We start from the raw sequence: 13,132 nt of genomic DNA on the forward strand, positions 1-13,132 counted from the left end.
CAACATGAGGAGAGCTTCATGATAGTGGTGATGATGATAATAATGATGATGTTAAGGACTATGACACCATTTGATAAACCTGAAGATAGCTTTCTCTTCCTTCCCAGGACCTTTTTATCACTATGAAATCCCCCTCACCAAATCCCAGTGCCTTCAAATGCCCATTGCATGTCAAAAAGGAGCATATCTAATGATTAGGGGTGACACCTTTAAATATGCTACATTTTGATGGTATCCCTCAAATTGTGTTATAGAAAAGTGAACTTAGGCTCAGTGTGAAATAACTTGCTTATTTTCCTAATACCAGTTGTAATGCAGTGTGTGGGTTAGAAGATATTGAATAACATTGCAGGGCTGAACAGGCTGTAGTAGAGGAGAATTTGAGCTGTAAAGGCAAGAGGAAGGCAGTCATGACTTGGATCAGAAGATACAAATGGTGAAGACGGTATAGAAAGAGTAAATGGTAGGGATTTGTCTTAGTCATCCAGTGCTGCTATAACAGAAATACCATGAATAGATGGCTTAACAAAGAGAAATTTATTTACTCACAGTAAAGTAGGCTAAAAGTGCAAATTCAGGGCGTCAGCTCCAGGGGATAGGCTTTCTCTCTTTGTTGGCCCTGGAGGAAGGACCTTTTCGTCAATCTTCACCTGGATTGGGAGATTGTCTGTACAGGAATCCTGGGTCCAAAGGACACGTTCTACTCCCAGCACTGCTTTCTTTCTTTCTTTTTTTAATAATTTTTATTGTGCTTTAAGTGAAAGTTTACAAATCAAATCAGTCTCTCACACAAAAACCCATATACACCGTGCTACAGACTCCCAGTTACTCTCGCCCCTAATGACACAGCCCGCTATCTCCCTCCACTCTCTCTTTTCGTGTCCATTTCACCAGCTTCTAACCACCTCTACTCTCCCGTCTCCACTCCAGGCAGGAGATGTCAACATAGTCTTAAGTGTCCACCTGATCCAAGAAGCTCACGCCTCACCAGCAACCCTCTCCAACCCATTGTCCAGTCCAATCCATGTCTGAAGAGTTGGCTTCGGGAATGGTTCCTGTCCTGGGCCAACAGAAGGTCTGGAGTCCATGACCACTGGGGTCCATGTAGTCTCAGCCAGACCATTAAGTCTGGTCTTTTTATAAGAATCTGGGGTCTGCATTCCACTGTTCTCCTGCTCCCTCAGGGGTTCTCTGTTGTGTTCCCTGTCAGGGCAGTCATCGGTTATAGCTGGGCACCATCTAGTTCTTCTGGCCTCAGGATGATGTAGTCTCTGGTTCATTTGGCCCTTTCTGTCCCTTGGGCTCGTAATTACCTTGTGTCCTTGGTGTTCTTCATTCTCCTTTGATCCAGGTGGGTTGAGACTCATCGATGCATCTTAGATGGCTACTTGCTAGCGTTTAAGACCCCAGACACCACTCTTCAAAGTGGGATGCAGAATGTTTTCTTAATAGATTTTATTATTCCAATTGACTTAGATGTCCCTTAAAACCATGGTCCCCAAACCTCTGCCCCTGCTACACTGGCCTTTGAAGCATTCAGTTTATTCAGGAAACTTCTTTGCTTTTGGTTTAGTCCAATTGTGCTGACTTCCCCTGATTGTGTGTTGTCTTTCCCTTTGCCTAAAGTAGTTCTTATCTACTATCTAATTAGTGAAAACCCCACTCGCACCCATCCTCCTTCCCTCCCTCCCCCATCTAGTAAATACAAAAGAATATTTTCTTCTCAGTTTAAACTATTTCTCAAGTTCTTATAATAGTGGTCTTATACAATATTTGTCCTTTAAAGCATCTGACTAATTTCACTCAGCATAATGCCTTCCAGGTTCCTCCATGTTATGAAATGTTTCACAGATTCCTCACTGTTCTTTATCGACGTGTAGTATTTCATTGTGTGAATATACCATAATTTATTTATCCATTCATCCATTGATGGGCACCTTGGTTGCTTCCATCTTTTTGCTATTGTAAACACTGCTGCAATAAACATGGGTGTGCATATATCTGTTCATGTAATGGCTCTTATTTCTCTAGGATATATTCCAAGGAATGGGATTGCTGGGTTGTATGGTAGTTCTATTTCTAGCTTTTTAAGGAAGCACTAAATCAATTTCCAAAGTAGTTGTACCATTTGACATTCCCACGAGCAGTATATGTGTTCCAGTCTCTCCACAGCCTCTCCAACATTTATTTTTTTGTGTTTTTTGGATTAATGCTGCCCTTGTTGGTGTGAGATAGAATCTCATTGTAGTTTTGATCTGCATTTCTCTAATGGCTAATGACCGTGAACATTTCCCCGTGTATCTGTTAGCTACCTGAATGTCTTCTTTAGTGAAGTGTCATATCTTTTGCCCATTTTTTAATTGGGTTATTTGTCTTTTTGTAGTTGAGTTTTTGCAGCATCATGTAGATTTTAGAGATCAGGCGCTGATCAGAAATGCCACAGCTAAAAACTTTTTCCCAGTCTGTAGGTACTCTTTTTACTCTTCTGGTGAAGTCTTTGGATGAGAATAGGTGTTTGATTTTTAGGAGCTCCCAGTTACCTAGTTTTTTTTCTGCATTCTTAATTGTTTTGTATACTGTTTATGCCATGCATTAGGGCTCCTAATGTTGTCCCTATTTTTTCTTCCATGATCTTTATCGTTTTAGATTTTATATTTAGGTCTTTGATCCATTTTGAGCTCATTTTTGTGCATGGAGCGAGGTATGGGTCTTGTTGCATTCTTTTGCAGATGGATATCCAGTTATGCCAGCACCATTTGTTAAAAAGACTATCTTTTCCCCATTTAACTGTTTTGGGGCCTTTGTCAAGTATCAACTGCTCATATGTGGATGGATTTATGTCTGGATTCTCAATTCTGTTCCACTGGTCTATGTATCTATTGTTGTACCAGTACCAGGCTGTTTCGACTACTGTGGCTGTATAATAGGTACTAAAATCAGGCAAAGTAAGGCCTCCCACTTTGTTCTTCTTTTTCAGTAATGTCCTATTTATCTGGGGCCTCTTTCCCTTCCATACGAAGTGGGTGATTTGTTTGTCCTTCTCATTAAAGAATGTCCTTGAGATTTGGATCGAAATTGCATTAAATGTATAGATCCTTTAGGTAGAATAGACACTTTTATAATGTTAAGTCTTCCTATCCATGAGCAAGGTATGTTCTTCCACTTATGTTAGTCTCTTTTGGTTTCTTGCAGAAGAGTACTGTAGTTTTCTTTGTATAAGTCTTTTACATCTCTGGTAAGATTTATTCCTAAGTATTTTATCTTCTTGGGGGCTACTATAAATGGCATCAATTTGGTGATTTCCTCTTGAATTTTTTTTGTTGGTGTAGAGGAATCCAACTGATTTTTGTATGTTTATCTTGTATCCCGATACTCTGCTGAACTCTCCTATTAGTTTCAGTAGTTTTCTGGAGGATTCTTTAGGGTTTTCTGTGTCAGATCATGTCATCTGCAAATAGAGATACTTTGACTTCTTCCTTGCCAATCTGGATGCCCTTTATTTCTTTATCTAGCCTAATTGCTCTGTCTAGGCCTTCCAGCACAATGTTGAATAAGAGTAGTGGTAAGGGGCATCCTTGTCTGGTTCCAGATCTCAATGGGAATGTTTTCAGGCTCTTTCCATTTAGGGTGGTGTTGGCTGTTAGCTTTGTATAAATGCCCTTTATTATGTTGAGAAATTTTCCTTCTATTCCTATTTTGCTGAGAGTTTTTATCATGAATGAGTATTGAACTTTGTCAAATGCTTTTTCTCCATCAATTGATAAAATCATGTGATTCTTGCCTTTTGTTTTATTTATGTGGTGGATTACATTAATTGTTTTTCTAGTGTTGAACCATCCCTGCATACCTGGTATGAATCCCACTTGGTCATGGTGAATTATTTTTTTGATATGTTGTTGAATTCTATTGGCTAGAATTTTGTTGAGGATTTTTGCATCTACGTTCATGACAGATATAGGCCTATGATTTTCCTTTCTTGTGGTGTGTTTACCTCATTTTGGTATCAGGGATATGGTGGCTTCATAGAATGTGTTTGATAGTATTCCGTCCTTTTCTATGCTCTGAAATACCTTTAGTAGTAGTGGTGTTAACTCTTCTCTTAATGTTTGGTAGAGCTCTGCAGTGAAGCTGTCCAGACCAGGCTTTTTTTTTTTTTTGCGGAGGGGGAGGAGTTTTTTGATTACCTTTTCAATTTCTCCTTTTGTTATGAGTTTATTTAGTTGTTATATCTCTGTTTGTGTTAGTTTAGGCAAATAGTGTGTTTCTAGGAATTCATCCATTTCTTCTAGGATTTCAAATTTGTTAGAGTACAATTTCTCATAGTAATCTGATATGATTCTTTTAATTTCAGTTGGGTCTGTTGTAATATCACCCATCTCATTTCTTATTCAGGTTATTTGCTTCCTCTCCTGTTTTTTTTTTGTCAGTTTGGCCAATGGTTTATCAATTTTGTTGATTTTTTCCAAAAAACCACCTTTTGGTCTTGTTAATTCTTTCAATTGTTTTTCTGTTTTCTATTTCATTTAGTTCAGCTCTAATTTTTAAATTTGTTTTCTTCTGGTGCCTGTGGGTTTCTTTCATTGCTCTCTTCTATTCGTTCAAGTTGTAGGGATAGTTCTTTGATTTTGGCCCTTTCTTCTTTTTGGATGTGTGCATTTATTGATATAAATTGGCCTCTGAGCACCGCTTTTGCTGTGTCCCAAAGGTTCTGATAGGAAGTGTTTTCATTCTCATTGGATTCTCTGAATTTCTTTATTCCATCCTTAATGTCTTCTATAATCCAGTCATTTTTGAGCAGGGTATTGTTCATTTTCCAAGTGTTTGACTTCTTTTCCCTGCTTTTTTTGTTATTGATTTCTACTTTTATGGCCTGTTGGTCACAGAAGATGCCTTGTAATATTTCAATGTTTTGGATTCTGCTAAGGCTTGCTTTATGACCTAATATGTGGTCTATCCTAGAGAAGGTTCCACATGCACTAGAAAAGAAAGTATACTTGGCTTCTGTTGGGTGGAGTGTTTTGTATAGATCTATGAGATCAAGTTGTTTGATTGTGGCATTTAGATCTTCCATGTCTTTACTGAGCTTCTTTCTGGATGTCCTGTCCTTCACTGAAAGTGGTGTGTTGAAGTCTCCTACTAGTGTTGTGGAGCTGTCTACCTCACTTTTTAATACTTGCAGCCCTGTCATTGGGTACATAAATATTTAATATGGGTATATCTTCTTGGTGTATTGTCCCTTTAATCATTATGTAGTGTCCTTCCTTATCCTTTCTGATGGATTTAACTTTAAAGTCTATTTTGTCAGAAATTAATATTGCCACTCTTGCTCTTTTTTGATTGTTGTTTGCTTGATATATTTTTTTCTTTCCTTTGATTTTTGGTTTGTTTTTGTCTCTAAGTCTAAGGTGTGTCTCTCGTAGACAGCATATAGACGGATCTTGTTTTTTAATCTATTCTGCCACTCTCTGTCTCTTTATTGGTGCATTTAGTCCATTTACATTCGGGGTAATTATGGATAGGTATGAATTTAGTGCTATCATTTTGATGTCTTTTTTTGTGTGTTGTTGACAGTTTCTTTTTCCCACTTAATTTTATGTGCTGAGTAGATTATCTTTATATATTGTCCTTTCCTCACATTACTTATTGTTGATTTTGTTTCTGCTGAGTCTGTACTTTTTTCTTGTATTTTATTTTGATGAGTAGGATAGTTTGTCTGCTTTGTGGTTACCTTATTATTTACCCTCATTTTTCTAAATTTAAACCTAACTTTTATTTCTTTGTATCGCCGTATCTTCCTCTCTGTATGGTAGGTGCATGATTACATTTCTTAGTCCCTCTTTATTGTTTTAATGTTGTCTTTTTTTATATAATAACATTACTGTTACCCTGTTTTGAGCTTTTTTTTTTTTTTTCTAATATAATCCTGCTTTGTTTTTTTGGATTTCCCTGTCTGGGTTGACTTCTGGTTGCTCTGTCCAGTGTTCTAGTCTTGGGTTGATACCTGATATTATTGATTTTCTAACCAAAGAACTCCCTTTAGTATTTCTTGTGGTTTTGGTTTGGTTTTTACGAATTCCCTAAACTTGTTTTTACCCGGAAATGTCTTAATTTCACCTTCATATTTAAGAGACAGTTTTGCTGGATATATGATTCTTGGCAGGCAATTTTTTTCCTTCAATTTTTTAAATATGTCATCCCATTGCCTTCTTGCCTGTATGGTTTCTGCCGAGTAGTCCGAGCTTATTTGTATTGGCTCTCTTTTGTAGGTGACTTTTCATTTATCCCTTGCAACTCTAATAATTCTCTCTTTATGTTTGGTTCTGGCAAGTTTGATTATAATATGTCCTGCTGACTTTCTTTTAAGATCTACCTTATGTGGAGTTTGATGAGCATCTTGGATAGATATCTTCTCATCTTTCGTGGTATCAGGGAAGCTTTCTGCCAACAAATCTTCAACGATTCTCTCTGCATTTTCTGTTATCTCTCCCTGTTTTGGTACTCCAATCACTCGTAGGTTATTTGTCTTGATAGAGTCCCACATGATTCTTAAGGTTTCATCATTTTTTTAAATTCTTTTATCTGATTTTCCTTCAAATATATTAATGCCATGTGATTTATCTTTGAGTTCAGAAATTCTAGCTTCTACTTGCTCAATTCTGCTCCTCTGAGTTTCTAATGAGTTGTCTAATTCTGTAATTTTATTGTTAATCTTCTGAATTTCTGATTGCTGTCTGTCTATGGATTTTTCCAGCTTATTAAACTTTTCATTATGTTCCTGAATAATCTTTCTCATTTCTTCAGTTGCTGTATCTGTGTGTTCCTTGGCTTGTTCTGTGTATTGCCTCTTTTCCTTCCTGATGTCTTAAAGGGTTCTGTCTATTAAACTTTTGTATTCTGCATCTGGTAATTCCAGGAATGAGCTTTCATCTAGGAGATCCCTAGATTCTTTGTTTTGAGAGCTTGTTGAGGTGATCATGGTCTGTTTCTTTATGTGACTTGATATTGACTGTTGTCTCCGAGCCATCTATAAGTTATTGTATTAGTTTATGCTTGCTTACTATATCATAGCTGCTTTCTTTGTTTAGTTTCGATATACTCCTATGGGTTGCTTGAGTGAGCCAACTTGATTGTTTTCTCCTTTGGAGCTCTGGTGTCCTGTCCCCAGCTGGCTAGAGCTGTTATCAGGTATATCAGCCTAGGAGTCCATTCAGTTTTCTTGTATGAATTCAGCTCAGGTTTCCAGGTAGCTGATCATCAAGTGTGTGGTACAGGCTCTGTCCTACAGTCTTAGAGGGGCAGGGGTGATTGGCGTATATACTAATTGCAGCAGGGGGTCATGCTCTCAACAAGGCAGCGGACTGAGAACCGACCCCCAAATATCTCTGAGGAAAACACATCTCTCTTCCCTAGATTGTGCTGGTGGGTGGGTTCTGCAGAGGGACCATGGGCACCCAAAGTTTTTCGTTGTAAGGACTGGGAGGTACTAGTTATCTTTGGGCCCCTGTCACGGGTGGCTGGGTGACCTGAGTGGAGCTACCAGTCCTTCGGTCCCTGATGTGGGTAGATCAGGATCTTGTTTAATAGGCAAAGCAATGTCAAAGATCAGACACCCACCTCTCCCCCACACAGCTGAAATGGTTGGAGTCTGCCAACAAGGGCCTATTCTCCTGAAATAGGCCCACACAGGCCCATGCAGAAGGGAAAGGTGCTCAAAGTCCATGGACGGTTTATGCCCGGGCAGAAGCCTGTTCTGTCCTGAGCTCCCCCAGTTAGTGGAGCTAGCAAGTTATCTTTTCCCCCAGTTGCAAATATTTTCCCTCCCCAAGGCTGGGAGGATGGCTCTAGGTGCTCAACAGTGCCTATCTCAGGCCCAAGGAGTTCAGCCACTGAAGCTGGCTTGGGGATGGGGGAGTGCAGTAAAATATACGCAAGTACTTAGCTTTTGACGAGAGTGCTGTTCTTCTCAGGTCCTGGACGTGTGAGCTGGCTGTGTGGCTGGCTGGTTCTCCCTGAGGAAACTGCGGCTGAACGCTAGCACCAGCCTGCCATCACCACTCCAGGAATGGTGCTTGAGGGCTTCCTGTGATTCAGGTCCGGTAACTCCTCTCCGCTTCTGAATGGTCTTTTCTTCCCCCGCTCCTCATTTCATTTTCTAAGCTTGCCTTTGAAGCTCAGGGCTCCCAGCTTGTCACAAATATACTTGTTTCACTTGTTTTTTTGGGTCTTTTTTGTAAAGAGGTCTCTCTGGAAGCTTCTGTCTTTTCCACCATCTTGGCTCCACCTCTAGGCACTGCTTTCTTTTTTTTTTTCAAGTGTCCACCTGATATAATTAGCTCACTCTTCATCAGCATCTCTCTCCCACCCACTGTCCAGTCCCTTTCATGTCTGATGAATTGTCTTCGGGGATGGTTCCCGTCCTGTGCCAACAGAAGGTTTGAGGGCCATGACCACCGGGATTCCTCTAGTCACAGCCAGACCATTAAGTATGGTCTTTTTATGAGAAGTTGGGGTCTGCATCCCACTGATCTCCCGCTCCCTCAGGGGTTCTCTGTTGTGCTCCCTGTCAGGGCAGTCATCAATTGTGGCCGGGCACCAACTAGTTCTTCTGGTCTCAGGATAATGTAGGTCTCTGGTTCATGTGGCCCTTTCTGTCTCTTGGGCTCTTAGTTGTCGTGTGGCCTTGGTGTTCTTCATTCTCCTTTGCTCCAGGTGGGTTGAGACCAATTGATGCATCTTAGATGGCCGCTTGTTAGCATTTAAGACCCCAGATGCCACATTTCAAAGTGGGATGCAGAATGTTTTCATAATAGAATTATTTTGCCAATTGACTTAGAAGTCCCCTTAAACCATGGTTCCCAAACCCCCGCCCTTGCTCCGCTGACCTTTGAAGTATTCATTTTATCCCGGAAACTTCTTTGCTTTTGGTCCAGTCCAGTCCAGTTGAGCTGACCTTCCATGTATTGAGTGTTGTCCTTCCCTTCACCTAAAGCAGTTCTTATCTGCTAATTAATTAATAAAAAACCCTCTCCCTCCCTCCCTCCCTCCCCCCCTCGTAACCACAAAAGTATGTGTTCTTCTCAGTTTATACTATTTCTCAAGATCTTATAATAGTGGTCTTATACAATATTTGTCCTTTTGCCTCTGATTTCGCTCAGCATAATGCCTTCCAGGTTCCTCCATGTTATGAAATGTTTCACAGATTCGTCACTGTTCTTTATCGATGCATAGTATTCCATTGTGTGAATATACCACAATTTATTTACCCATTCATTCGTTGATGGACACCTTGGTTGCTTCCAGCTTTTTGCTATTGTAAACAGAGCTGCAATAAACATGGGTGTGCGTATATCTGTTTGTGTGAAGGCTCTTGTTTCTCTAGGGTATATTCCGAGGAGTGGGATTTCTGGGTTGTATGGTAGTTCTATTTCTAACTGTTTAAGATAACTCCAGATAGATTTCCAAAGTGGTTGTACCATTTTACATTCCCACCAGCAGTGTATAAGAGTTCCAATCTCTCCGCAGCCTCTCCAACATTTATTATTTTGTGTTTTTTGGATTAATGCCAACCTTGTTGGAGTGAGATGGAATCTCATCGTAGTTTTAATCTGCATTTCTCTAATGGCTAATGATCGAGAGCATTTTCTCATGTATCTGTTAGCTGCCTGAATATCTTCTTCAGTGAAGTGTGTGTTCATATCTTTTGCCCACTTCTTGATTGGGTTGTTTGTCTTTTTGTGGTTAAGTTTTGACAGAATCATGTAGATTTTAGAGATCAGACGCTGGTCAGAGATGTCATAGCTGAAAATTCTTTCCCAGTCTGTAGGTGGTCTTTTTACTCTTTTGGTGAAGTCTTTAGATGAGCATAGGTGTTTGATTTTTAGGAGCACCCAGTTATCTGGTTTCTCTTCATCATTTTTGGTAATGTTTTGTATTCTGTTTATGCCTTGTATTAGGGCTCCTAAGGTTGTCCCTATTTTTTCTTCCATGATCTTTATCATTTTAGTCTTTATGTTTAGGTCTTTGATCCACTTCGAGTTAGTTTTTGTGCATGGTGTGAGGTATGGGTCCTGGTTCATTTTTTTGCAAATGGATATCCAGTTATGCCAGCACCATTTGTTAAAAAGACTATCTTTTCCCCAATTAACTGACACTGGGCCTTTGTCAAATATCAGCTGCTCATATGTGGATGGATTTATATCTGGGTTCTCAATTCTGTTCCATTGGTCTATGTGCCTGTTGTTGTACCAGTACCAGGCTGTTTTGACTACTGTGGCTGTATAATAGGTTCTGAAATCAGGTAGAGTGAGGCCTCCCACTTTCTTCTTCTTTTTCAGTAATGCTTTGCTTATCCGAGGCTTCTTTCCCTTCCATATGAAATTGGTGATTTGTTTCTCTATCACCTTAAAAAATGACATTGGAATTTGGATCGGAAGTGCATTGTATGTATAGATGGCTTTTGGTAGAATAGACATTTTGACTATGTTAAGTCTTCCTATCCATGAGCAAGGTATCTTTTTCCACTTAAGTATGTCCTTTTTAATAGGCACTGCTTTCTTGATGGTATCCTTAGTGGTATGAGGTCCCAGTGTCTGTCTGCTTGCTTCTCTCTTTTATATCCCAAAAGAAACTGGCTCAAGACACAATCCAATCCCATAGATTGAGTCCTGCCTCATCAATACAACTGCCGCCCATCCTCCCTCCTTAATATCATAGAAGCAGGATTTACAACACAGAGAAAAATCATATCAGATGACAAAATGGTGAACAATCACACAATACCAGGAATCATGGCCCAGCCAAATTGATACACACATTTTTTGGGGGAATACAATTCAGTCTATGCTTCAGTTTTGCCCTTAACAGATAATCCTGGCCAATTTGGACATTCAGCTGAGAGCATGAAAGAAACAAAACTGGTGCAAAATTTATTGGCAACAAGGAGGGGACATTGGACCTTGCAATGGAAACATTTATTTTCATAGATTCTCACTTGCCTAAAATCATTTTAAAGGAACTTAGTTCACAACTTGAAACTCCTATACCACACTGATTCTGATAGGCCTAGCCACTTCTTCTTTTGATAACGAAGAATATTTTCATTTTCTTGTTAGGACTCAATATGCACTTGAACAAAATCACTGACCCCAATCACATTCTTTCAGTAACGTACCTGGCTAGCCTAAATATTCTTTAGTTAATCTTCCTATTAAGCATTATTAGTCATGAAATACTGTCTTCTACCACATTGAGTATGACCACTTGACAATGTCCAGTGAGACGAATCTTTTAGATAGAGTCACAAATTGGATTTGCTTTTGATTGTAAACACTATGCAATCATATCCATTGGAAGCACCCCAAATCCTGACTAATGAGATTGCATCAAGAAGTTAATAGTCATAAAATAGACTTGCACCAACAGACTCAGTATCCTTGATCAGACTTTCCTTTCCTTTGGAATCAGATGAAGAAAAAAGCTACCTAACCACCTTTTGGTCCAGAGTGGTTCATCACCTGTAATACAGACAGCAGTAATAATTTTTGAGTAGCTAAATCAAAAGATATGATGAAAACGATCAAAAACATCCATTATGCTTACCACAATCTTTAAATCTAAAAATACCATAAATTACTTCTACAAGAACATTCACAATGAAATGAAATTAACAGACCAACCTCTCCTGAAATGGGGCTAATGGGGTTTACTTGAAGGAAAAAAGGCTCCTGGGGTTTGAAAGTGAAACATTTTCTAGTCATTGGCCAAAAAAGTTAGCAATTACTGAAACGTGGCTGGCAGTTTGCCACACACAATGCTCTAGCTACCTAAACTGGATAGTCTAATGACCAATTTTGCACCAGGACAAAGCATAAAATGAAGCACTGGAGAAAGAGATTTAAGAGTAATCAGTTCTGTGATTTGAACAAATCAAGTCCCAAGCATTTCTGTGCGAAATAGATCCCATGGCAACTAAAATTCCAAATCTAAGACCGAGGTGGTTTCTCAATAGCTTCACATTCTGTCCAGATTGTAAAGGGCTGAGAAAGCAATAAAAAAAGATAGAGTGACCTCCCCAATACATGCTGAGTCCTGTGCTAAATGCTATAGGGATCCAAGAAATACAAAACTCAAGGTGGTTAGGATCTAGATGGCAGGAAGAGCAGTGAACCTTAACATGTCATCTGTTAGGTGAGCATGGGAACAAAAATAAACCACTGACCACCAACAGTTCAGAGATAACCAAATAGGTCAATCTAAACTGAGGGCATGAGTCAAAGTAACATTGATTTTTACCAAACGCAAAGATGAGTAGAACACACTCTGTTCTCCAGGGCTAGAAAGGCTATAAACAAATAATGATGGCCATGTGTCAACCACCATAACAGAAGAGACTCAGAGAAGGGAGCTTGAAACTCTGTCCAGAAAAGTCAGAGAAGCCCTCCTGATGGAGGAGCATGAGTTTGCCTGGTGCTCAAAGGGGAAGGGTGAAGTAAGAGCATTATGCGCAAAGGGAACAGCATGTGTGAGAGCGGACAAGACAGGAGGCAAAGTTCAAGTAGCATTTTTCATTGCTTCTAGGACTCACTATTTTACATTTTAAATCTCTTAAGTTGAGAAGCATCTCACAGTTGATGGCCAGTCTGGTTTAGTTGGCAATAGTTTTTTATTTCCCTTCTTTCTTAGTGGAACATGAAATAATGGTGTGTCTTACAAACAATGGTGCACTAGAGTTGGCAAAATATGGCTGTTCATTTTTTGCATGAGCCCTCAGAGGCATGGTAAAGAGGAGAAGATCAGAAAGGTAGCAGGGCTAGTATCTATAAGGGTTTTCCTCGTTGTCCTCTAAGAGCTGAGGTCCTTTGAAAGATGTTAAGCAGATCTGTGCCCCAGGTCACCCCTGAAGTAGAGAAACCAGTTAAAAGGCTAATGACAAACTGTCCTGGTGAGAACTAATGTGTCCTAATTTAAGGGAGGAGCCCTGGTGGCACAGTGGTTAAGAGCCGGCTGCTAACCAAAAGGTCAGCAGTTTGAATCTACCAGTAGCTCCTTGAGGGGTAGCTCTACTCTGCCCTGTAGGGTCTTTATGAGTCAGAATTGACTCATTGGCAACAGGTTAACCTAAAGGAGTGGTAAT

Source organism: Elephas maximus, chromosome 16 (assembly GCF_024166365.1).
Source record: "Elephas maximus indicus isolate mEleMax1 chromosome 16, mEleMax1 primary haplotype, whole genome shotgun sequence".
Taxonomy (NCBI): domain Eukaryota; kingdom Metazoa; phylum Chordata; class Mammalia; order Proboscidea; family Elephantidae; genus Elephas; species Elephas maximus.